The sequence below is a fragment of the Canis aureus genome, chromosome X (genome assembly GCF_053574225.1).
Source record: "Canis aureus isolate CA01 chromosome X, VMU_Caureus_v.1.0, whole genome shotgun sequence".
Taxonomy (NCBI): Eukaryota; Metazoa; Chordata; class Mammalia; order Carnivora; family Canidae; genus Canis; species Canis aureus.
The window spans coordinates 16,531,045-16,558,525 of NC_135649.1; positions in this window are offsets into that span (position 1 = coordinate 16,531,045).

Consider the following 27,481-nt stretch of genomic DNA (forward strand, 5'->3'; position numbering starts at 1 on the left):
GATAGCTCAAGCAGTGTGGGAGCAGCAGACCGTGGGAGAGGGAGAAGCAGGCTCCTGGCTGAGCAGGGAGGCCGATGCGGGGCTCAATCCCACAACCCAGGGATCATGGCCTGAGTCGAAGGCACATGCTTAACCAACTGAACCACTCAGGTGCCCCTGAAAATTTTCTTTTTAAGTAACCTCTACACCCAGTGTGGAGCTCAAACGCACAATCTGGAGATCCAGAGTCAAATGCTCCACCAACTGTGCCAGCCCGACGCCCCTATCTCCAAATATTCTATATAAAATGGAGGAAACAGGAATATGATAGGCTAAGGGACAAAAATCGAATGGAATCTACAACACTTGCTTTGCTAACTGGTCATGAGATCATGTTGGTATTTATTCCCTTTTTTTCCCAATAAAAATTAGAGGGATTTTTAATTTCAAGTCTTTGAGAAAGCAAAGTTAATGCAACCCAAAGTGGACAATCTGGGACACCTGGGTGCTCAGTGCTCAAGTCCTGGGATCGAGTCCCACATCGGGCTCCCTGCATGGAGCCTACTTCTCCCTCTGCCTATGTCTTTGCCTCTTTCTGTGTGTGTGTCTCATGAAAAATAAAATCTTTAAAAAAATTGGAAGATCTAATTAACAACAAGCCAAAGTAATTTTGTTATAAATTAACCCGTTTATTATAGGCTAGCAGTGTTTCAAATGGACCTTCTACTGGTCTTTAACTCCTTCAGTCTTCTGATGACAGGCTTTTGTGACAGCAGAAGTAGTGTTGCAAGTCCAGATGGCACTGGCTGTAGTTTTTATGCAGGAGCCACAATGCCAGATCCCCATAGCTCATCTTTTCATCTTGGTTTTGCCACAGAAGGAGCAAATGTACTTGGTGTGCTGGCTTATTTCAGTCTTCACCATTTTTCTGAGGGAGGCACCACAACAGGTCCCATATTTACCCATGATTCTGATCTTGGTGCATTTAGCCACATTGTTGCAAACTAGGGCTCCCATTTTATTTTTACTTTTTAATTAGAAAAAAAATTGACAGAGAGTACAAGCAGGGGAATGGTAGAGGGAGGAGCAGGATCCCTGCTGAGCAAGAAGCCTGATGCAGGGCTAGATCCCAGGACCCCGGGATCATGACCTGAGCTGAAGGCAGATGCTTGACCCACTGAGCCATCCAGGCACCCCAGATCTCCATTTTATATTCCCTTTACCTCAGTTAATAGTGGTATTTACTTGGTATGACCTAAACCTTTATTTCTGAGCACTAAGCCCTTAGTGATTCTACCTGTGTGTTACAGTAATTTTTAACTTTTTAAAACATTAAATAGAATAGTAAACCAAGCAACTTGCACTTCTGATGATGGTGGAGTAATTGGTATGAAACCTGCTTTCCCACCATAAACAATTTGTAAAACTGGACCAACTAACGAAAACAACCAGGAGGATCCATTTCCGTGCTCATTTGATTACAGGTTATAGAATTAACGTTCATGTTATTTGTAGGCTGTAAACTGCGGGATGTTCCCTGCTTCTAGAGGCCACCAATCTTTTAAATTTCTATCCCCTTTTCTACATATTCAAAGTCAGAAATGGCAGATTCAGTCCTTGTAACGTATCTCTGGCCTTTTCTGCTCCCGTCTTCTATTTTTAAGGACTCATGTAGTTCAGTTGGGCCTATTTGGATGATCTAGAATGATCTCCCTATTTTATGTAAACTGTTAGGAACCTCAATTCCCCCTACAACCTTAACTCTTTTTTTTCCATGTAACATAACATTCACAGGTTCTGAGGATCAAGAAGTGGACATCTTTGTTGGGGGGGAGCCATTGTTCAGCCTCCCACAACCGAGTATGTTCTCTGTCTATAATGGAACCAAACTAGAGATCAGTAACAAATAAAACTATAGCACTGTTAAGTAATCCATGGGCCAAAGAGAAAATCTCAAAGGAAATTTTTAAGGTACAGAGAATTGAATGAAAATGAAAATGCAACATATCAAAATATGTGGGATTCATCTAAGGCAGTGCTGGAAAGGAAATGTTTTTTATATAGTAGCTTCATTGAGGTATAACTTACCCTTTTTAAGTGTGCAATTCAGTGGTTTTTAGTATATTCACATAGTTGTGCAACCATCACCACTAATTTATTTTCATCACCCCAAAAAGAAACCCCGTAACTATTTGTAGTTACTTCCCATTCCTTCTATTCCTCTCTGCCCATAGGCCCTAGAAATAACTAATCTACTTTCTGTTTCCATGGATTTGCCTATTCTTCTTGCATGTAGATGAAACCTTATAATATGTGGCTTTTTGTGACAGGCTTTTTTCACTTAACATGTTTTCAAGGTTCATCCGTGTTGTAGCATCTACCAGTACTTCATTCCTTTTATTAATTAAATATCTATGTTTAGACATAATACAGTTTGTTTACCGATTCAACAACTGCTGGACATTTGAATAGTTTACACTTTTATTGGTTATTGTGAATAATGCTGCTGTGAGTATTCCTGTGCATATTTTTGTGTGAACGTTTTTAATTCTCCTGGGTATATACACCCAGGGTCATATAGTAACTCATTTGTACCATTTTGAGTTAATACAAAATTCTTTTCCAAAGTGACTACACCATTCTACAGTCCCATGAAATAAAAATTTTAAAACTAGAAGAAAGTTCTCAAATAATAGCACAAGTTTCCTTGATTAAGCAACTAGAAAACAAGCAAAATGAAACCAAAGGAAGTAGAGGAAGGAAATAAAAATAACACAAATAGGGCAGCCCTGGTGGCCCAGGGGTTTAGCGCCACCTTCAGCCCAGGGTGTGATCCTGGTGTCCTGGGATCCAGTCCTGCGTTGGGCTCCCTGCGTGGAGCCTGCTTCTCCCTCTGCCTGTGTCTCTCTCTCTCTCTGTCTATCATGAATGAATGAATGAATGAATGAATGAATAAATAAATAAATAAATAAATAAATAAATAAATAAATAATATTAAAAAAACCCAAATCACTGAAATTGAGGAGTGTCTGGGTGCTTAGTTGGGTGTCTGACTCTTTTATTTTTTTTTTTTAAGATTCATTTATTCACGAGAGACCCCCCACACAGAGGCAGAGACACAGGCAGAAGGGAGAAGCAGGCTTACAGGGAGCTCGATGTGGGACTCGATCTCAGACTCCAAGGTCATGCCCTTAGCCACAGGCAGACACTCAACCACTGAGCCACCCACGTGTCCGGAGTGTCGGACTCTTGATTTCAGCTCAGGTCATGATCTTGGATTCATCGAACTCTGCCGGGTGGCGTGGAGCCTGCTTAAGATTCTCTCTCTCACAGTCTGTCTTCCCCTCCATCTGCTCGCTCTCTAAAAATAAAATCACTGAAATCGAAAACAGGAAAACAATAGAGAAATCAGTGAAACAAGAAGTGATTCTTGTAAAATAAAATTGATAAACATCTAGCAAGTTTGACAAAGATAAAAAGACATAAATCAAAAGGGATATAACTAGATCCTATAGACATCAAAATGATAGAAGGGAGTATCAGGAACAACTTGTCACTCATAAATCTGAAAACTTAAGGTAAAAGTACCAATTCTCCAAATCACAAGGTACTTGAGATGGTTAATTTTACGTGTCAACTTGGCTATGGGATGCCCAGATAAATAATCATACATCTGTGGGAGTGTTTGTGAGTGTTAATGGAGCTGCTTTGCTTGCACATGCGGACAGCTGGCAATGCCTATGGGTCTACATTCACTGTGACACAATCTTGTTCCTACTCACCTGCAGGCCATGGACTGTCTTTACCTGGTGACTGACCGATGTGGGAGTATGAAGCCTTGGTTCCTTTGGCTCAAGTAGAGACAAACTGAGGCAAAAATTATACTCAAGAGTCTGCCTGGTGGATCATGCTGAAGCAATCCTCCACAGGGATGTTAACAGACATTAGACATTTGTGTAGCTTCTTCCCCCTTTCCTGCTCTGTTTTCTCCAGTCTCTTACCAGGTTCTCCTGGGAACACTTCTTTGAAGTTCATTGCACATACATGGGGGCGCCTGGGTGGCTCAGTTTATTTAGCGTCTCACTTCAGCTCAAGTCGTGATGTTAGGGTTGTGAGATCCAGCCCTACATTGGGCTCCCTGCCCATTGGGGAGTCTGCTTAAGATTCTCTCTCCCTCTCCCTCTGCTCCTCTTCCCCGTGTTCATTCTTTCTAAAATAAATAAATTTCTAAAAAAATAATTTCATGCACGTGAGTTCTTAGCATCTGCTTTTGGGGAACCCACCCTGAGACAAGGGGAGTTACTCCTTATTCCCCAGTTTTCAGGTAGAGGGACATTATTAAAGTAAAACTCCAGGCTTCTCTGTGTCCTTCACTTTCCTCCATGAGAGGAGGAGTGACATGCCGAATTGTGAGTTTGGGACTAGGAATTTGGTATATGTTGATAGAGCAGATGTTCTGTGAACCTGTAGATAGTGGTGCTGGCTGACCCCTTCCTTGTGGGCACTTAAGGCAATACCATACTTGGCACATGTGTCAGTCTTTGTCAGGATGAACCACTGACCTTTCCAAAGGGAAGGGTTCAAATATAATTATTTTAACACCAAGTCAATGGTTGCTATCATCAAAGGATGGTGCCATATTGGGGATTTAGCGTTGGTCTCTGTTGCTGGAAGGTCAGATATTTGGCCATGACAATATATGGATCAGCCTTGGTAAGCGGAAGACCGTGCTATTTGACCCATGCGTAGCCTCCATCTCTGGCACTGTGGTTGAGATAAACTGGCCAGGTCATCCTGTCTCCTTGGTCATTTAGTGCTTCTGCTCTCTGGTGGGTGTTAATGTGAAAACACAGAAATCTTCATGTTGTGCCCATTGTCCTAAGTCCACCCACATAACGTCTTCCTTAGACCTCCTTGACCCCAATCTTTTCATCTTTCCAAGCCCCTGACCAGCTAACCTCAAACCATTCACTGTACCCATAAACCAATATATATTATGACCCCAGGACACTTCTACACAAAGTGGATGATCAAGTGTACCACCAAAAGCTCAGCCCATGGCTTTTATAGAATTCCTCGGGTGTGGATTTTCAAGCTGCCCATTTTCAGCTTGAACCCAAACAGCCTACCCAACCATGAACCAAATTTGAACTCTTTCCTTTTACATCAGATGGTCATGAGGGATACTCCATGTTCTCTATGCCTATAGGAATGAGTTGAAGGAAAGGTACCAGTGCAATGGTGGGTGACTCACGTGTCTGGACTACCTGTTCCTGCAGCTTACTTGTGCCCCCCTGGGCCTGCTTGAACCTAATCCTGCTGCATGTATCACTTTATCTCACAATGGATTGCTGCGGGGCCTGTCCAAACTTATGACTGGGTAGATCTAACAGAACCCAGCTCATGATAAGCAGTTCTGGAAACATGATGTCTCTTGATATCCCAAGGTCAGTGCTCAATCTCTACCAGGGCCCATAGCATGTCAGGAGCTCCTTTTCAAATGATATATAGTTCTCTGCTTCCAGATGGCATGGCCTTGCTCCAGAGCCCTAAGGATCTGCACTGCACTGCTCCTTTTTGTCTTGGTCAGCACTTTTTTAAAAAAGATTTATTTTAGAGAGTGAGCAGGGGGAGGGGCAGAGAGAGAGGGAGAGGGAATCCCAAGCAGATTCCGTGCTGAACATGGAGCCAGACTTGGGGCTTGGTCTCATGACCCTGAGCTAATATCACGACCCAAGCTGAAACCAAGAGTCGGTCGCCCAACCAACTATGCCACCCAGGTGTCCCACACATTTTTTTAAACCTCAGGTACATTTTGGTGCACCTGGCTGGCTCAGTTGGAAGAGCATGTGACTTTTGAGTTCAAGCTCCACGTTGAGTGTGGAGCTTACAAAAAAACAAAAACAAAAACAAACAAAAAAAAAACAAGGACGCCTGGGTGACTCAGTGACTGAGCATCTGCCTTCGGCCCAGGGCATGATCCTGGGGTCCCGGGATCGAGTTCCACGTTGGGCTCCCTGCATGGAGCCTGCTTCTCCCTCTGCCTATGTCTCTGCCTCTCTCTCTCTCTCTCTCTCTCTCTGTGTGTGTTTCTCGTGAATAAATAAAATCTTAAAAAAAAAAACCCTCACAGATACTTCTGGATCATCTGACCCAAGTGGCAGACTTGCATTTACTACAGTTTGAACTTGCTACAGAGCCCTTTCTTGCTCTGGGCTTCATTCAAAACTAGTGGCCTTGTAGATCATCCAATGAATGGACCAGTGTGGTATTCCCAAGAATAGAACAAGTTGCTTCCAGACCTGAAGAAGTCCGCTTTTTTACTCTTTCTTGGAGGAGGTTCAAAGTTCAAAATCAGGGCAGCCCGGGTGGCTCAGCGGTTTAGCGCCGCCTTCAGCCCAGGGCCTGATCCTGGAGACCCAGGATTGAGTCCCACGTTGGGCTCCCTGCATGGAACCTGCTTCTCCCTCTGCCTCTCTCTCTCTCTCTCATGAATAAATAAATAAAGTCTTAAAAAAAATTTCAAAATCACTTTGGAGCAAATGTGTCAGCCTTCCCTAGTCACTAGATCTCTAAGAACTTCACTCATGTGGCTTATCATTGCATCTTTGTAAGGTTTATCTCTGCCTCTCTAGAGTGCATATGTCTTAAGGCATCTAGAGAACTTTTGCTTTTCACTCACCAGATCTAATGAACATACCATCAATATGATGGACCAACACAATGTTCTATGAAATATCTAGATAGTTTAGGTATCTTGGTGCTATATTATGAGAGAGGACAGGAGAAATAACATAGGCCTGGGATATAACTGTGAGTCTATATTGGTGTCTGTTCCATGAGAATGGAAACTTCGATTTTTCTTCCAGTTGGGCATGAAAGAATAAATTTTCCCAAATCCATAGCCACCTGCCACCTGGCAGAGGCTATGTTAATCTGCGTAAAGGTACTACATCCAGCTCAGTAAATATAATTGGGACTATTATTGGGCAGGTGCCAGACTGGATAAATGGGGATATAATGGGGGACCATGAGTCTTGCATCATTTAATGTTTTGAGAGTGACATTACTTTTTGTCATCGCCACCACCCCTGCCCAGGGATGTGTTGTTTTTTATTTACTGTCTTGGTCATTGGAGGATTTTTTTGTGGGGGAGGAGGGCTTCAGGGGCTTCTAGGGCCTTTCCTATTACAGTAGCTTATTCTGTACATCAAGAACTGATATAAGGATTCTGATAACTGCTAATATATTCATTCCATCTCTTCATCTGGGAGCTATGTAGATGACTGCTGGACCCATTATGAAATCTGAGTTTATATTCCTTATCTCATTATTCGCCTGAACCCCCCAAAAGCCCTCTCTAACAGTGTAGTGCAGTAGCACTGTGGGCTTGGTATCAATGAATACTTAACTTCCCGGTTGCCATACACCTCAAAAGTTCTGTGTATTCCCCTTTCCCTGGCTATCTGAATAAAAAGCTAGACAGGTTTTGGAGAAAGGCCTGGGGAAGTCATTACCAATATATCTGTCATGTTGTAGGGTGCTTCCTCATGGGAACCTGGCCTGGCATCTCACTTCCTCCTTCCCTCCTTCCCTTCCTCCCTTCCTCCCTCTATTCCTCCCTCCCTCCTTCTTTCCCTCCCTTCCCCCTTCCTCCTTCCCTTCCTCCTTTCCTCCCTTCCTTTCTTCTTCTTTCTGCTCCAGTAGCAGAAGAATCCAAAATCTTGTCTGTTTTTGCTTATGAGAGAGTCTGGTATTTATGACAAAGAATTCCTTAAGGGTTTTGAAACTCCCCTGCTGTTTTTCTAATCATTTACAGGAAAAGTTAGAGAAAATTGTTCCACTAGAAGGATCTATAATTTTCAAAATGTAGATGGTTGGCTGGCAGCCTCAGAAACCAGAGAGCAATGTAAAACTGATTGATGCTTGGGTTTTGTCATACTTTTTTGCTTTACGAGGGCATAAGGCCTCACTAGACAAATTGCAGTATTGCTCATCCAAGGTAGAAGATTTAGTGTATCTGTTGTCAGCTGTTGGCCACAGAGTGTGACGATCTAGGAGTCAACCCATTTTGCAGATAAAACAGCCTACTAAAATAAACTCAGACAATTTTGATGCCAGTACAATACTAGACAGTGGATTCCATTTTTTGCAGAGTAGATAAAATCTCTGATGAAACAATTGCATGATAATCCTCCAGACCTTCTGGTTTGTTTTCTAGAATCTGAAGAGGCTTTTGAGCAACTTAAATTGATAATACCCTCTCTCCCAGCATCAAAGAGTCCAAAAATTGAAAACTCTGACCTGATTTATATGTTCTTGTCAAAATGCAGATGTAATGATATTTACCAATGAGTAATGTGCTGTGCCTAAAAGTGGCCCACTTGAGGCCTCCTATGTTGTGATGACTTATGATACAGCTTTGGAAGCTCACATTTTGCCTGGAATTAAACCTACGCAGACAGATGGGTTAATACCAGTTGCTACAGCTTTAATTCTTAGTTCTGGACTTAAAATCAACAAATAAAATCTACCACTAATTAATCTGTGTTTGGTGCCGGTCATGCAACAGCACAACTTAGAAAAAAAATAGAGGACTTTTCCTTTATTAAGCTAAAAAAAATCTCATGGAATAAAACTATCTCTGGAAAAAAAATATCTCCTGGAAAACTGATAGCTGATTTGTTAGGGGCTTTACAATTGAATGTGCAGATCCTAGTAGTTCATTTTGCTGACTGCAGCTGCAAAAGTGCTATAGAAACATGGCAAATTCCAAGTTTAGAAGCTCTGTTCTTCCTACAATAAGAAACTTTTGTTAAGTCACAAAATGTGAGAAATAAATAATGTTTTTCAGAAAAAGGAAATGGGCAAATGCATTGAAAAAGAAGCTGAATTTGACCGGGCTATGGGAATTACCTGACAATACTTTTTATGCCCCAGTTAGTGTGGTGTCATCAACAAAACCATCTGAATAAAAGGCCATTTTAAAGGCATTTGACTCTTACTATGTCTACCAAAAAGATGAAAATTTTTAAAATCTATTAAAGAGATGTACTATTTATCAGTAGAATTCTTTACAGACAACTCCCAAGGTAAGCACAGGAGGATATCCCTAACCAATTTTACCAGGAGCCTAGTGGCAGTTGGATTTCATAGAACTAATGTTTGCAGAAAGTAAGAGATGTTGTCTCATTATGATATGTATGATGTTTAGATGACTGAAATTTATCCCACTTCAAAAGCTGATGTACAGACAGTGGCAAAGGCTCGCTTCATGCACATAATTCCCACTTTTGGGATATTGGAGCATATGGACTAGGACAGAGGAAGTCATCTTATTTCTTTCTACTGTTGTCCAGGAATTATGCCAATGTTGGCAGGTTCCTGTAAGCCTCAGTCCTCTGGATATGCAGAGCAAATGAATCAAACTCTTTGGAAGGTTCAGCAATCTACCAGGTTAAACTGGCCTAGAACCTAATTAAAAATTAAAGAGACCCCTGTGAGCAAGCAAGGACTCTCTCCCTTTGAACTTAGTTTGGCAGGTCTATGAATTTGGGTCTGAGGCCAGGTCCTGTGCCTAATTTAACTGAAGCTTTTCATAATCATGTTCAATACTTAAAAGGGCTCCTCTCTTTCTTAGAAACCTCAAGACTTGAGGTCATAGGACCTGGAAGGGCCTGCCTGAAGATGTCTATTTCTATCAATCAGGAAACTTTATCTTTGTAAAGGTATTCTAAAAGAAAGATGGGCTGTCACCTAGCTGAAAGGTACACTTTCAAGTGCTGCTGATCACCCATAATGGCTTTCAAAGTAAAGGAGAAATGTAGCTGTATTCATGCTTTTCTCACAAGAAGTCAGCAACACAGAAGGCTGCATTGTGGTTCCCACAAAGGACCTTTCTAGAGTAAGGGATATTGATACTGAACTCAACTGAAAAGGGATAGTCTAGAAAATTGATTAGTATTCTCAGAGGCTAAATAGGTCTCCTACTCATGGCAGTGGTTATTCCACTCACTTTAGGAATCACACTTACTAAGAAGACAGGAATCATTACACTACTTTTTCTTTTTGCACTCCCAAGTAATGATTCCAACCACATATTCCAATTCCTCTACATCATGCTCTTGGTATGGCCATGATCCGGATTTACAAATCCAACATTTTTTAAAAAGATTGTATTTATTTATTCAAGAGAGACACACACACACAGAGAGAGGCAGAGACATAGGCAGAGGTAAAAGCAGGCTCCATGCAGGGAGCCCGATGTGGGACTTGATCCCAGGACTCCAGGATCACGCCCTGAGCAGAAGACAGATGCCGAACCACTGAGCCACCCAGGGATCCCCAAATCCCAACATTCTGATTATTGGCATGGTACAAGTGGCACCATCTTTATTAGTAATTTTTTATTGTAACAAAGTAAAAGTGGTTAGTATGCATCTATGTACTCAAGCTCTAAATTTAACACAGAAATGTTTTTGTTAACTGGTTGATTGGAAAGTTGATGTAGAAAATAGAAAAGCAAAACATTTAATTAATAGACAAACAGAAAGCTGGCATCTAGAGGTAGAAATTGCAGAAATCAGATATGATATCACTAGATGAACATTGGGAGGTAAGTTCTCTCCAGTCCCAGTATAGATGGATAAACAAAGATGAATGCCTGTTATGTATAGATTCAGTTGACTGTTATAATAATACAAGTACTGACTTAGACCAATATGAAAAATGATCCATAGGATTAGTGTGTCCTCAAGACTTAAGACATCAGAGACATGTACAGTAAACACTAGAAGTTCCATCCATGCTCTTGAACTGGTGCCTCATAATAAGACTTCAAGAGGTGCCTGGGTGGCTCAGTTGGTTAAGCATCCGATTCTTGGTTTCTGCTCAGGTCATGATCTCATGGGTTGTGGGATCCAGCCCCACATTGGACTCCATGCTCAGTGGGGGAAATGCTGCTTGAAGATTTGCTCTCTCTGCCCCTCCCCCCATTTCTCTAAAATAAATAAAGTAAATAAATCTTTAAAAAATAATAAGACTGATACTAGATGATGGACATGGGAATCTTTGCATTTCATATTTGAAAAAGATTATTTGGAAAGATGGAACATTTACCAAAGGGCCTAAATTATCATGTAAGTATGATGTTGCTTATGTAATTGATGTACCTCAGGAGAAATTTATTGGTCTTAAAAGGATAACTCTTTCTCTTTTTAAGATTTTATTTATTTATTTGAGAGAGAGAGTGTGAGTGACCATGAGTGGAGGTGGGGAGGGGCAGGGGGAGAGAGAAAAGCAGGAGCAGGGAGCCTGAGGCAGATCTCCATCCCAGGACCCTGGGATCATGACCTGAGCTGAAGGTGCATGCTAAACCAACTGAGCCACACAGGTGCTCCAAAAAGGAAAAATCTTTTTTTTTTTTTTCAAAAAGGAAAAATCTTAATTAAAATTTTAAATGATCAGGCTCCTGAGTTAAGCAACCTCTTAGTCTTGGATTGGGAAAGACTTCATAAGGAACTACAAAACAATACTCAGTAGTTAATCATTTGAAAGCACAAGCAGGGGCACCTGGGGGGCTCAGTGGTTGAGTGTCTGCCTTTGGCTTAGGTTGTGATCCCAGGGTCCTGGGATTGAATGACGAATCAGGCTCCCCGTAGGGAGTCTGCTTCTCCCTCTGCATGTCTCTGCCTCTCTCTGTGTCTCTCATGAATAGATAAATAAAATCTTAAAAAATGTGAAAGCACAAGCAATAAAAGCATCATAATAGTTTATAAAATTAACGTATGACAAAAAAGTTTTTTTGTTGTTGCCGATCAAGAATCTGATTTAGGGATCCCTGGGTGGCGCAGTGGTTTGGCGCCTGCCTTTGGCCCAGGGCACGATCCTGGAGACCTGGGATCGAATCCCACGTCAGGCTCCTGGTGCATGGAGCCTGCTTCTCCCTCTGCCTGTGTCTCTGCCTCTCTCTCTCTCTCTCACTGCGTGCCTATCAATAAAAAAAAAAAAGGAGCCAGCAATGTATATTTAAAAAAAAAAAAAGAATCTGATTTAACCGTTTACCATAGTATGAGATACTAATTTTTTAAAAGAGATTTAATTCAATTATTTATGAGAGACACAGAGAGAGAGAGAGAGAGAAGAAGAAGCAGGCTCCATGTGGGGAGCCCGATGTGGGACTCGATCTCCGGACTCCAGGATCACACCCTGGGCTGAAGGCAGGCACTAAACTGCTGAGCCATCCAGAGATCCCAGTATGAGATATTCAAAGTATTCTCTTAAGGTGGATAATATCCTGACTTTCCAAAAATTTAGTAATTCCATTATTCTATCACACTTTAGATGATTGCTTTGCTTTGTATTTTTCTGTGCATACGCTTGATTTCAATGGCTACAACTTCCCCAGAGAAAGGAAAAAAAATAATGGAGATGATTAAAAAACTTTTAATGTGATTACTTTATAGTAAACACAGGGAGGATATTGTAGGGACAAATACACATTTTGTAAAAAAAAAAAAAAGGGCTTAAATTTTCCCTGTTGAAAATAAAGTATGAGATTTCACTCCCCTTTCTTTTCTCAAAGCATTTACTTTAGAAACTTGTAATTTTAAGCATTTCTCATCTCTTTGAAATGTATGTAAATCCTTTTGAAGACTAAATAGACCTTTTGTCAGCTTTGTGACTCAGGAGTGTCTTTCTCAAGGAACTGGGAATATCTCTTTGATGTGAACAGTTAGAGATAACACCCCTGGGACTCCTGGGTGGCTCAGTCAGTTAAGCATCTGACTCTTGGTTTCTGCTCAGGTTATGATCTCAGGGTTGTGAGATTGAACCCCGAGAGGAGACATGCAGCTCTGTGCTCAGAAGGGAGTCAGCTTCTCTCCCTCTCCTTCTGCTCCTACCTCCCCTGCTTATGTGTGCACATGCACACACTCTCTCTCAAGTAAATAAATACATATTTTAAAAATATTTGGAGAGATAGCTATGTCCTAGCTTCTGTGGATGGGTAGAAGCCTAACCTTAGTGGGCACCTTGCTCCAAGTTGCAAAACCACTTCCTGTCATAAAGATATGAGAAGTTGGTTGTTTATTGGTTTTTGTGTTTTTCTTTTTTTTTATTAGTGATGGGGGAGGGGCAGAGGGAGAGAGAGAATCTTAAGCAGATTCTAGGCCCAGCGCAGAGCCCTACATGGGGCTCCACCCCGCAATCCTGAGATCATGACCTGAGCTACAATCAAGGGTCAGATGCTTAACTGACTGAGTTACTCAGGCACCTCTGATTCTTTTTTAAGGATTTTATTTATTTATTCATGAGAGATACATAGAGAGAGAGGCAGAGACATAGGCAGAGGGAGAAGCAGGCTCCCACTGGGGAGCCCAGTGCGGCACTTGATCCCAGAACCCTGGGATCACGTCCTGAGCCAAAGGCAGACACTCAACCACTGAGCCACCCAGGCATCCCATTTTTTGTTTTTAAAATATTTTATTTTTTTAAGTAATCTATACACCCAACATGGGCTCAGATTCACAACCCCAAGATCAAGAGTCACATGCTCCACCAACTAAGACAGCCAGGTGCCCCTGAAAAGTTGATTTCTTACCTTGATAAAGCCATTTAGCTAACACAGATATTCATACCATTACAAAGTAAAGTTAGGATTAGCTGTGTGTGACAAATGGTGCTGTCAGGCACTCTTCCTTAAGAAGTAGTCCATCATTAATCTTGAGAACATGTATGTAATAGGTTGTATCTGCTTGGCTATATAAAATGGGAAGATTTCTTTTCTGTCTTTGTAGTCTCTTAGTAGATTATCTATAATGCACATCACATTCTGGTTTAATGTTTGTTCAATAATAAAAATATTCTCTTTCGCTACTACCACTACGGGAAAGATTTCTGGGTTTGGAGAATACTTCACTTTTGTTTTTTTTAATTGTATTTCTCCAGCTTAAGCAAAATAATGACCCCTCCCCAAGATGTCCATGTCCTAATCTCTGGGACTTGTGAATTTTACCTTACATGGCAAAAGGGATTCTGCAGATATGATTAAGGAAGATGGGGAAATTATCCTTGATTGTCTAGGTGGTTCCAATCTAGCCACATAAGTTCTCAAAAATGGAAGAAGAGGGCAGAAGAGTGGGTTAGAGATATGATATGAGGACTCAACTTGCTGTTGCTAGCTTTGAAGATGGAGAAAGGGAGCTGAAAGCCAGGGAATGCAGGTGTCTTAGTCTGTTCAGGCTGCTATAATAAAATACCCCAGATTGGGTAGTAATTTATTTCTCACAACAGAAATTTATTTCTCACAGTTCTGGAGGCTGCAAAGTCCAAGATCAAGATGCCAGCATGGTTGGGTGAAGGCCCTCCTTCTGGTTCATCACCAGTGCTTTCACACTATGTCCTCACTTGGTAGAAGGCATTAGAGAACTCTCCGAGGCCTCTTTTATTTTTATTTTTTCAAGTAATCTCTAAACCCAACATGGGGCTTGAAGTCACAATCCCAAGATCAGTATTTGCACGCTCCACCTACTGAGCCAGCCAGGCACCCCTCTCTGGGGTCTCTTTTATAAGACACTTACTCCATTCATGAGGGCTCCACCCTCATGATCTCTTCACTTCCTGAAGGACCCACCTCCTACTACCATCATGTTTGAGGGCTAGGATTTCAATAGGTGAACCATTGGAGAGGGGGCGGGCACAAACATTCAGACCATAGCAGCAGGTGGCCCCTAAGGGCTGGAAAAGACCAAAAAATGGATACTCTCTTACAGTCTCTAGAAAGGAGCATAGTTCTTTTTTTTATTTTTTTAAAGATTTTATTTATTTATTCATGAAAGACACACAGACAGAGAGGCAGAGACACAGGCAGAGGGAGAAGCAGGCTCCATACAGGGAGCCCGATGTGGGACTCGATCCCAGGGCTCCAGGGTCACGCCCTGAGCTGAAGGCAAGCACTTAACCCCTGAGCCACCCAGGGATCCCAGAAAGGAGCATAGTTCTACTGACACCTTGATTTTTAGCCCAGTGAGACCTATGTTGGACTTCTGACCTATAGAGCTAGAAGACAGTCTGTAAAATTGTAGCTATTCTGGTACTGCCATAATAAAAAGTTACAAAGCAAGGGAGTCCCCAGCAGCTAGAGCAGGTCTAAGGAGAAAGCTGCAGGTGTAAGCTGTTAGCTGTAGCTCTCCTCACAACTGGATGATAGGATGTGCTGGCCAGGAAATGGGAAAACAGCTTTGGCTATGCCAGTGAGTCTGCCTGATTCTGGGATGCAATATAAAGGAACCCTGTATTTATGGTTTGGATTTCTTTTTTGGGGGAGAGGTCCTTTTTGGGAATACCTTACCCCAAGGGCACAAACATATCTTTACATTTTCTTCTGTTTTTATTTCAGTTTTATACATATAAGGATTTAATCCATCTCTTCTGAATCTTATTTTTGTTTGTGGTATGAGTTGCTGATCTACCTCTTTTCTCAATGGATAGCCAGTTGTCTCAACATCATTTATGGAGGAGGCAATCTTTCCCTGTTCATCTAAAATACCATGGCTATCATATACCAAATTCCCACATGGGCATGAATTAGCTTCTGGGTGGCCCTCAATTTTTTTCCTACTGATTTGTTTTCACCAATCTTGAGTCAGTACCACACTTATTTACTTATTGTAGGCTTAGAGTATGTCTTGGTATCTTGTGGGTAACATCCCTTATTTATTTTTATTTTTAAAAATAATCTCAGCTATTTGAGGGTGGTGAGATGGGTTGAATTTATCTTCTCCTTCTTTTTAAAATACACAACAGATTTATTGAGATCTAATTCATATACCATACATTTATCCCGTGTTAAGTGTACAATTCATGGTTTTTAGTATATTCACAGATATGTGCCACAATCAGGTAGAAATGACAAGTAAGCAGTTGAATATATGAGTCTGAAGTCTAAGGGAGAGTTGTAAAGTAGTAAAGTTGAAGTGAATCCAGTCTATTGTTTTTCTCTGGTCACATTCAGCTAGAATGAAGTTGAATTTAGCCAGAGTTGGGATTTTGGCAGATTATGGCAGAGGGAGAGTGGAAGAAGAAAGGTGAGGGAATTTGCAAGGAAATTATTCTAACAATGGACCATGGGATCTAGGCTGGTTAACAAGGAGAGTGGTAGGACTCCTGGGTGACCGAATTAGTTAAACATCCCACTCTTGGTTTCAGCTCAGGTGATGTTCTCATGGTTTGTGGGATTGAGCCCCTCAGCAAGCCTTGTGGTGGGCTCCTCACTCAGCAGGGAATCTACTTGAAAGATTCTCTCCCTTTGCCCCTCTGCCCACTCATGCTCTCTCTCTTTCAAAATAAATAAATCTTAAAAAAGAAAACAAGGAGAGTGGTGACATGAGGGCAGTCGTGGACCATAAAGAGGTGTTGGGTTAAATGGATAACAAGATAGTTGGGGGGACGCCTGGGTGGCTCCGCGGTTTGGTGTCTGCCTTTGGCTCAGGGTGTGATCCTGGGGTCCCAGGATCGAGTCCCACATCAGGCTCCCTGCATGGAGCCTGCTTCTCCCTCTGCCTATGTCTCTGCCTGCCTGCCTCTCTCTCTCTCTTTCTCTCTCTCTCTCTCTCTGTCTCTCATGAATAAATAAATAGAATCTTAAAAAAAAAGAATCTTAAAAAAAAACAAGATGGTTGGGATGGGGTACTAAATGAGTGATCTGGAAAGCTATAATATTTGTTTAGAGTGCTGAATATTTGATCTTGAGATTTCAGAGGTGGTGTAGTTTTGGTAATGATATGTATTCAAATATGCTTATGAGAGTGGGTGGGGAGAGTGAAAACCAAGATCATTGGAAATGAAAAGTCAAGGCAATCAGAAGCCAGTGTTGGACTGATCATCCATATAGATATGGAAGTTACCAAGAACTGTGGCAGTTTTAGTGGTGGAAAGATAGCAAAGCAAGCTGGATGCTAAAGACTATTATGTCAAATGAAAAAAAAAAGAATAAGAAAGAGAACAAGATTTATGGCATGATATCACTCATGTAAAGCACACTACAAACTTTATGAGAGAACATGGATATTTATTTATTTTTTTTAAGTTTTTTTGTTTTTTATTTATTTATGATAGCCATACAGAGAGAGAGAGAGAGAGAGAGGCAGAGACATAGGCAGAGGGAGAAGCAGGCTCCATGCACCGGGAGCCCGACGTGGGATTCGATCCCGGGTCTCCAGGATCGCGCCCCGGGCCAAAGGCAGGCGCTAAACCGCTGCACCACCCAGGGATCCCGAGAACATGGATATTTAATGAGATTTATCACACACATTGGAATGGGTGTCTGTGAGGAGAGTTTGTGAATGAAGGAAAAATATGAGAGTCCTCATGTAGGATTACATGTGTGGTAAACTGAGGAGTATGATTAACTGAACATTCTGCATCTGAAGATGAAGAAATATCTAATGAGTGTTCAGTGATAATAGCTGTGGTATAGTATTCAATTTTTTTAAAAGATTTATTTATTTGTTTATTTATTTATTATAGACATAGGGAGAGAGAGAGAGAGAGAGAGAGGCAGAGACACATGAGGAGGGAGAAGCAGGCTCCATGCCGGGAGCCCGACGTGGGACTCGATCCCGGGACTCCAGGATCGCGCCCTGGGCCAAAGGCAGGCGCTAAACCACTGAGCCACCTAGGGATCCCCCAGTATTCAATTTTTTAAAAAAGATTTCATTTGAGGTAGAGAGCCTGCACATGTGCATAAGTGGAGGGGTGGGACAGAGGGGCAGAGGGAGAGGAAGAAACAGGTTCTCCACTGAGCAGAGAGCCTGACATGGGGCTCAATCCCAGGACGCTGGAATCATGACCTGAGTGGAAGGCAGATGCTTAACTGGATGAGCCACCCTGGTGCAGCATAGTCTTCAATTTTATGCATATTTAAGCATTTGTTTTTAAAAAGGAGGGTCATATCATATATGCTATTTTGTATTTTGCTTTTTGTGTTTTTTTCAAGTAATCTCTATACCCAGTGTGGGGCTCAAACTCAACCTCAAGATCAAGAGTCAGATACTCTACTGACTGAGCTAGCCAGGCACCCCTGGACCATATACTTTTGCTAAAAGTTTTTCCACATTCATCTCTGAAAATCTTCTGCCCATTATATATCAAAGTCCCATCATATATAATGTCAATTCTTTGTGACCAGACTACCAGACTGCATCATCACCTACTGCTTTACAGTATGGGATGGGTAGACCATACTGGCCATCCAATTTGGTGATTTTCATAAGACAGTCTTTTAGGCCTCCAAGGTTTCTTTTTTTAAAAACAAAAGTTCTCACTAGTTATTGCTGAAACAACCTACTAGTGAGTGCAGAAGCATAGAAACAAAGAGAATAATCATTTCCCCAATAAAACATGTCCAGCTGTCCAGATAGTACTGATGTTTCCAGCTTGATACAGTAAGACGCTAGTGACCTTGATGCATCATAGATATGTGGACCATCTCATGTGCAACTCCTTATAGACCCAGCTGGGTTCTTATCCAATGTCTCTCTTTTGAGTTGTACCTGATTTTTTTGTTTACCAGTTTTATCCAAATCCAATGGGGAATAGAACGATTCTGCTTTTGTTTCTTGGCCAGGAATTGCTTGATCTCAAAAGTCTTGCAAGGAGACATGGCAAGGAACATAGTCAACCACACACACCATGATGGTGGAGAAAGGGAGAGAGAGCAGAGTTTTCCTTCCTTGACAGATTTTCCAATATTGGCTGCCAAGTGGGTTCTGGCAAAATCTAAGTAGAAACAGCTGAAAGATGTGACTCCCAAAGTACCACAGGATGCCAGATTGTCAGCAAAATATCTCCAAAACTTTGTGCTTGTGCATTCATCTTAAGAGTACCTGCTGAAACTTGACCTTAAAGGCAAAGTTAATGACTCGATTGGGGATCAATATGATGAGTTTTCTCAAGTTGTTCCTCCAGAAGGAGAAAAGCCACTTCTTGGAGAAGCAGACTATATAATACTATGTGTCTTTGTATTGTTTGTCGACGTCAAGCTTTTCCCGTGTGTGTTTTACCTCTGGTGTTGTGAGACCCCTGGGCATCTCTCATTTCAAGAATGTTATATAAATGAAATATACAGTATGTAACTTTTTAGGATTGGCTTCTTTTTCACTCAGAATATTTTCCTTGAGATCCATCCAGGTTGTCGTGTGTATCAATAATTTGTCCTTTTCATTGCTGAATAGGATTCTGTGATCTGGATATACCATAGTTTGTCTAACCATTCACTTGTTGGAGGAAGAACCTTTGAGTTGTTTTTAGTTTGGGGCTGCTACAAATAAAGCTTTTATGAAGGTTCATGTATAGGCTTATATATTTTTTTTTCTGTGATAAATTCCCAAGCGTGTAATTGCTGAGTTGTATGGCAAGTACAAACTACTGCAAACTACTTTCCAGAGTGGTTGCAACATTTTACCTTCCCGCCAACCATGTATGAGTGATCCAGTATCTCTGCATCCTCAGCACCATTTGGTGTTGTCAGTGTTTTTTATTCCAGTTCTTCTGATATGTGTGTAGTGATATCTTACTATGGTTTTTAATTTGCATTTCCCTAGTGGCTAATGATATTGATCATCTTTTCATGTGTTTATTTACTATCTACCTATTCTAGATCATGAAATATCTGTTCATGTCTTTTGCCCATTTTCTGTTGGATTCCTTTTTTTGTAACTGTTGAGTTTTTTAAAAAAATATTTTATTTATTTATTCATGAGAGACACACGAGAGAGAGAGAGAGAGAGAGAGAGAATTTATTTATCTGAGAGAGAGAAAGAGCATGAGTGGGGAGCAGGGTGAGAGGGAGGAGAAGCAGACTTCCCACTGAGCAGGGAGCCTGAGGCAGCATTGACCCTGGGATCCTGACCTAAGTTGAAGGCAGATGCTTCTTTTTTTAAAAAATTTTACTTTTTATTATTTTTTTTTGCTTTTTTTAAAAAAAGATTTTATTTATTCCTGAGAGACACACACACAGAGAGAGAGAGAGAGGCAGAGACACAAGCAGAGGGAGAAGCAGGCTCCATGCAGGAAGCCCGACGTGGGACTCGATCCTGGGTCTCCAGGATCATGCCATGGGCTGAAGGCAACGCTAAACCGCTGAGCCACTGGGCTGCCCCAAAGGCAGATCCTTAACTAACTGAGCCACCTAGATTCCCCAGATTTTGACTTTATTGTCATCAACATATATCTTCTGAACTTGCCATAATTTCCCTAGGATAAGTTTCTAAAGTGACTTTGAGGAAGGACTTTAAGCATATAAAAGGTATATATCATAAAGGGAAAGAATGGTATATTTCATTACCTATAAAATTTTATTTTATTTTATTTTTTTCATTACCTATAAAATTTTAAACTTTTGTATAGTAGTTGTTAAGAAATATATAAAAGGCAAATAACAACTAGGAAAATTTTCTTTTAAAGATTTTATTTATTTTTCATGAGAGACAGAGAGAGAGGCAGAGACATTGGCAGAGGGAGAAGCAGGCTCCATGCAGGGAGCCCAATGTGGGACTCGATCCTAGGACTCCAGGATCACACTCTGGGCTGAGGGCAGACACTTAACCACTGAGCCACCCAGGCGTCCCCTCTAGGAAAAAAATTAAAACATATATACCAAAAGGTCAATATCCTGAATTATCTAAAGAGCCCTTATAACAACAATGAATTGTATTAGGTCTCACTTGTTGCATGATATAGAAGAATAATTAAAAGTAGATTAAGCCAATTTCTTTTTTAAAATTTTTTTATTTATTTATGATAGTCACAGAGAGAGAGAGAGAGAGAGAGGCAGAGACACAGGCAGAGGGAGAAGCAGGCTCCATGCTCCGGGAACCCGACGTGGGATTCGATCTCGGGTCTCCAGGATCGTGCCCTGGGCCAAAGGCAGGTGCCAAACCGCTGCGCCACCCAGGGATCCCAGATTAAGCCAATTTCTGCTTCTGCCCATGAAAGATTATGTAGTACAGATTTTCCTCCTAATGTAAACAACTAGAAAACTTTATAAAATATATGGAACAACTCTTTCCAGACATTGAGACAACAAGCAGTGCAGGATATTGATCCCCAAGAGAAGGGAAACAATGATGGAGAACTTTACGGTCACTCAGATTTTTTTTGCCTCAAAACAGATTCAGTATTACAGTCTCAAGGAAGGGCAACTTGATTGGATGCTGCTTTGAAAAAAAATCTCTAAAACACATTTTTAGGGATAATTGAAAAGTCTTGATACGGACTGAGAATTAGATGGTATTAGTGAATTATTGTTAATTTTCTTGGTTGTGATATAGATTTTTGGTTATGTTGAAAAGGACCTTAATTTTAGGAGAGGCATGCTGAAGTATTTTGGGTGAAGTGATAAGATGTGTGAGTTGCATACAGTTTATTTATTTTATTTTTTTAAAGTAATCTCTACACCCAACATGAAGTTTGAACTCATGGCTCTGAGATTGAGTCAGATATTCTACTGACTGAGCCACCCACGTGCTTCATTTTATTTTTAAAAATACAGCCACTGTACCAATGTAGGCAAGTGAAATATGGCAGAATGTTACTAATTATTTAATCTGGATGATGGGTATGAAGGAGGTCATCATACTATTCTTTCAATTTTTTAGTATGTTACAAATATTTCCTAATAAACTGCGTGTGTGTGTGTGTGTGTGTGTGTGTGTGTGTGAGGACTGTTGTTTTATTTCCCCTTCCTTTTTTCCTGATGGCTGGAATGCAGACATGATGGCTGGTGTGATCCTGGAGTTCCAGGATCGAGTCACACTTCTGGCTTCCTGCATGGAGCCTGCTTCTCCCACTGCCTGTGTCTCTGCCTCTCTGTGTCTCTCCATGAATAAATAAATAAAATCTTAAAAAAAACAACTTTGCTGAGACATAATTCAGATATTATACAATTTACCTACTTAAAGTGTACAGTTCAGTAACTTCTAGTATATTCAGAGTTGTGCACAGTTCAGTAACTTCTAGTATATTCAGAGTTGTGCAACCATCACCAAATCATTTTTAGAACATTTTCTTCACTTCCCCTTAAAAGAAATCTTCATAACCATCAGCAGTCACTCCCAGTTTCCCCTCAACCCCCACCCCAGTCCTGGGCAACTGCCGTTCTACTACTGTGTCTGTATGGATTTGCCTATTCTGAACATGTCATATAAATAGAATCATATAATATATGATCTTTTGTATCTGGCTTCTTTCAGTTAGTATGTTTTCAAGGTTTGTCCATGATGTGGCATGTATCAGGACTTCATTCATTTTTATGACTAATATTTGACTGTAACATTTTATCTATCCATTCATCAAGTGATAAACATTGTATTGTTTGAACTTTTTGGCTGTTATGACTAATACTGGTATTAATATTTGTATACAAGTTTTCATATATACATATGTTTTTATTCCTCTTGGAGAGGAATTTCTGGGCCATATTGTGACTCTGTTAACATTTTGAGGCACTGTAAAACTGTTTTCTTATAGCAACTACAGTATTTTACATTCACACCAACAATGTATGAGGGTTACAGTTTCTCCACATCCTTACCAACATTAGTTATTATCTTTTTGGTTTTTTTAGTTAAAAAATTTTTAGTAAAAAAAAATTTAGTGACCTCTACTTCCAGTGTGGGGCTTAATTTATGATCCTGAGATCAGGAATTTCATGCTCTTGGGGTACCTGGGTGGCTCGGTTGGTTAGGTGTCTGATTCTTGGTTTTGGCTCAGGTCAAGATCTGGTGGTCATGAGACTGAGCCCTCTGTCAGGCTCTGTGCTCATCATGGAATCTGCTTCAGATTCTCTCTCCCTCCCTTTCTGCTTTTCCCCTTAGTTGTGCTCCTACTCTCTCTCTAAAATAAATAAATAAATAAAATCTGGGAAAAAAAGGAATCGTATGCTCTTCTGACTGAGCCAGCCAGGTGCCCCGATATCTGTCTTTTTTATTATGGCCATCCTAGTGGGTGTAAAGTGGAATCTCATTGTGGTTTTGATTTGCATTTGCCTGAAGACTAATAATGTCGAGGATCTTTTTTTGAGCTTATTAGCTATTTGTATATCTTTTTTGAAATTTTGTTTATTTATTTGTTTGAGAGAGAGGGAGAATGAGAAATAAAGCACTGAGTAGGGAGAGGGGGAGGGAGAAGCAGACTCCCTGATGAGCAGGGAGCCTGACATGGGGCTACATCCTAGGACCCTGGGATCATGACCTGAGCTGAAAGCAGACACTTAACTGACTGAGCCACACCGGTGCCCCTGTATATCTTTTTTTTGGAGAATTGTCTATTCATAATTTGTCCATTTTTAGTTATTCGTCCTCTTATTATTGAATTATAAGAGTTCTTTATATATTCTGGATACAAGTCCCTAATTGGATATATGACTTGCGAATATTTTCTCATTCTGGAGTTGTCTTTTCACTTTCTTGATGATATCCTTTGAAGAACAAAATATTTGATTTTGATGAAGACCAATTTGTTTCTATTCTTTAGTTGCTTGTGGCCTCAGTCTGATATTTAAGAAACCATTATTGCCTAGTCCAAGTTCACACAAACAGTCATTTTGAACTATGAGGTAGGAAGCTAAAGATGGTGAAGTAACAGGAGAGTGGAATCCTGGGTCTCTAATGACTGTGAAGCTTCATGGTAGCCTTGGGCTGCCAAATTCTGGACTTATTTTACATGAGAGTGAGATAAAGTATTTTACTTTTAAAGATCAAGAACTGCTATTTCCTAAAATGCACCACATTTTACACCATGATGAAAAACAAAAGTACAGGGATCCCTGGGTGGCTTAGTGGTTTGCTGTCTGCCTTTGGCCCAGGGCGTGATCCTGGAGTCCCAGGATCGAGTCCCACATCAGGCTTCCTGCTTGGAGCCTGCTTCTCCCTCTGCCTGTGGCTCTGCCTCTCTCTGTGTGTCTTCCATGAATAAATAAATAAATAAATAAAAATCTTTAAAAAAAGTACAAGGGGATATTCATGTATGTATATAGCTAACATTGGTTTAGTATCCATCATGTATTATAGACTTTTACAAATCAATAGCAAAAAGACAACCCAGTGGAAAAGTAGACAATGGAAATGAGCAAGTATTTCACAGAAGAGGAAATATGCATGGACAATCGACATATGAAAACATGCTTTAGGGGCACCTGGGTAGCTCAGTTAATTAAGCATCTGACTCTTGATTTCAGCTCAGATCATAATCTCAGGGTTGTATAATGGAGTGCTGGTTGGGCTCTATGCTGGGCGTAGAACCTGCTTAAGATTCTCTCTCTCTTAGGGATCCCTGGGTGGCTCAGCGGTTTAGCGCCTGCTTTTGGCCCAGGGCGTGATCCTGGAGTCCCAGGTTTGAGTCCCACGTCGGGGTCCCTGCATGGGGCCTGCTTCTCCCTCTGCCTGTGCCTCTCTCTCTCTCTCTCTGTGTCTCTCATGAATAAATAAATAAAATCTTTTTTTAAAAAAAAAGATTCTCTCTCTCCCTCTAACCCTCCCACCCACCCTCTCTCTTTCCCTCTTTAAAAATTTTTTCAATGTTTTAACCTTATTAGGAATCATAGAAAAGTAAATTCTACACCCATGAAAATAAAAATTAAAAGTCTGAAATATGTAATAGCTATGATATGGAGCAATGGGAAACCAGAACCTGATTGCAAGAATGTAAAATTGTATAATCATTTTGGAAAACAATGCTTTGAAGATCGCTACAAGATTAAGGGATTGTTGTCATGAAGGAAACTGAACAAGCAGGCAGCCCGGGTGGCTCAGTGGTTTAGTGCTGCCTTCAGCCCAGGGCCTGATCCTGGAGACCTGGGATTGAGTCCCATGTCGCATGTCGGGCTCCCTGCATGGAGCCTGCTTCTCCCTCTGCCTGTGTCTCTGCCTCTCCCTCTCTCTGTGACTTTCATGAATAAATAAAATCTTAAAAAAAGAGAAACTGAACAAACAAGCTGGAAAGATGGTAGGTTGTGGTTACAAAATGTAATGATTGAATTCATGATTAGGAAGCAGAGAAATTTGTGTAATGACAGTACATGTTGTGACCTTGCAAGCGATTGGCTAAAGTGAAGGAGTGTTCATTGAAGATAACGAGGCATGTCACTGGGTCCAATCAGGACAGAGAAACCACAGAGGAATTTGAAGAGGAAAAGTTTAACATAATTATTAACAGTAACAGGGGAATGGAGTAATAAGGATTGACTAGTAGTAAGAAGTAAAGAGAATTCTTTTTTCTTTTTTTAGAATTCTAAGAGTATAGGACTAGCAGATAAAATATATAATAGCAGACAATATGAAATAATACATACTACTCACTCCCCTAGAACTGTGAGAACCTCCCCTCTCCACCTGCAGCTGAAATCCAGGCCTTATTATAGAAGTTGCCATGGGGCTGAGTCAGTAGAAGTAGCTGGATACTTGTCCTCTAGAACTTGCTGAAAATGTGCCCTTGTAGGATGCTTGTTTCCATTCATGGGGGAGAGGTTCACCAGAGACACTTTGGTATAGAACGCCCCCCACAAAGGTGATGCCACGGGAAGCTGCTACCCACTGTGAACTAGAGGAAGCCAGTGTTGCAGAAGGAGAGCACTAAGAAAGCTAGGAGCTCATCAGGAGCCTGTGGAGTGAGCACACAGGAAACAGGAAGTAAAACCCCTTCTTCCTGCAATATCTCTCTATCACCAGCTACCGATAAAATTTCGTATCAACTTCATATGTTGCAGGCTGGCAAAATAAAAATGATTTAAAAGCCCAGGTCTGTTTTCACAGAGCAAGCATGAAGAGGAGTTTGAGGTAATCCATCAATCACAAAAAGGAAAGGCAAGGAACTAAGCAGTCTTGACCTAGATGTTGGCAGAAATTGGTGTGGAGTGGGGGTGCTTTGGTGGCTCAGTCCTTTAGCCTCTGGCTCAGGTCAAGATCCCAGATGGAGCCCTATATCCAGCTCCCTGCTCATTGGGGAGCCTGCTTCTCCCTTTCCCTCTGCTCTTCCTCCTCCTGCTCATGCGCTTTCTCTCTCTCTCTCTCTCTCTCTCTCTCTCCCTCTCTCTCTCTCAAATAAAATCTTAAAGAAATTGGGATGGAGTGGAAGGTTATAACCAACTTGTTTCTCCCAGTGTGACTTTGGTCTACCTGCACTGGAATCAAGTGGGATATTTAATAATACAGATTCCTTTGCTTCATTGCAGATCTTCTGAAGTAAGCTTAGCACTGGGGACTAGGGCTCCCAACTCTTCTTTTGAAGTGTCCCAGTAGATTTAAAATTTAAAAAATTTAAAAATCAATTATGGACGTTCCAAATATGTAAAGGAAAATGGTATAAACAGTTACCAGTGTACCCAGCAACTAGTTTTAGCAAATGTTAACATTGACCTTACTTCCTGCAGATCTTTTTTTTTTTTAAGTTTACTTTAATTGAAGTAATCCCTATACCCGATGTGGGGCTCAAACTCACAGCCCCTGTGGGGAGCCCAATGTGGGACTCATTCTAGGACCTCGGGATCACGACCTGAGCCAAAGGCAGATGCTCAACCACTGAGATACCCAGGCATCCCACATCTTTTTATTTTTAATAAAATGTTACCTATTTTGGCTCAAGTTTCACTCTTCATTCTTTTTTTTAAAGATTTTATTTCTTTATTTAAGAGAGAGAGAGAGACAGAAAGGAGAAGGCAGAGGGAGAAGGAGAAGCAGACTTCCCCCTGAGCAGAGAGCCCGATGCAGGGCTCAATCCTAGGACCCTGAGATCATGACCTGAGCTGAAGACAGACGCTTCACCCATGTAGCCCTCCAGGCGCTCCTACACTTTTCATTCTTTTCTACACCTTCCCTCATAAGAGATGATTATTTTTGTACATTGTTGTTTGTAAGTCATGGCTTTAGGATACGGAGAGCCTTTGAGAGTTTTTGAGCAGGAGTATTGCACTATCAAAGAGGTTTTTCTGGAAGATCAACCAGACCATGCTCTGCCAGAGAATCCATTAGGATGAGAGGATGCAGATGGGAAAGCCAGTGAGTGGGGAGGCTGGTTCAGTGGCTCAGGGTGCATAGTGCCAAGCTCTGCAGTTGAGTGAGAAACCCGTTCTCTGTTTACTCCTGTTGTCATGTGAAGCCTGTCGCTCTTTGTATCACCATGACCTCTAGTCTCCCAATGGCCCATCCTATTCCCCCAGTTCCTCAGCTCCTTTCTCTCCTCACTTGCTTCCCTAGTCAACCTACACTCCATGGTTAGTCATTCAGCCACATGCTTGCTACAGTCCTGGAATTCTTTGCTCTCCTGACATTTGACCATACTGACCCCAACTTCCAATCTTCATACTAATAGAAGTGCTTTGAGGTGGTAGCCTGGCTTTTCTCATTTAACTTTAGTGGTTATAGTAATGTGCTATAGCCATTGTCTAAAATGAGGCAGATTTTCATCTGGGTGACCTCAGTGGGCTCAAGCCTGTTTTGGGCAAGGCTGG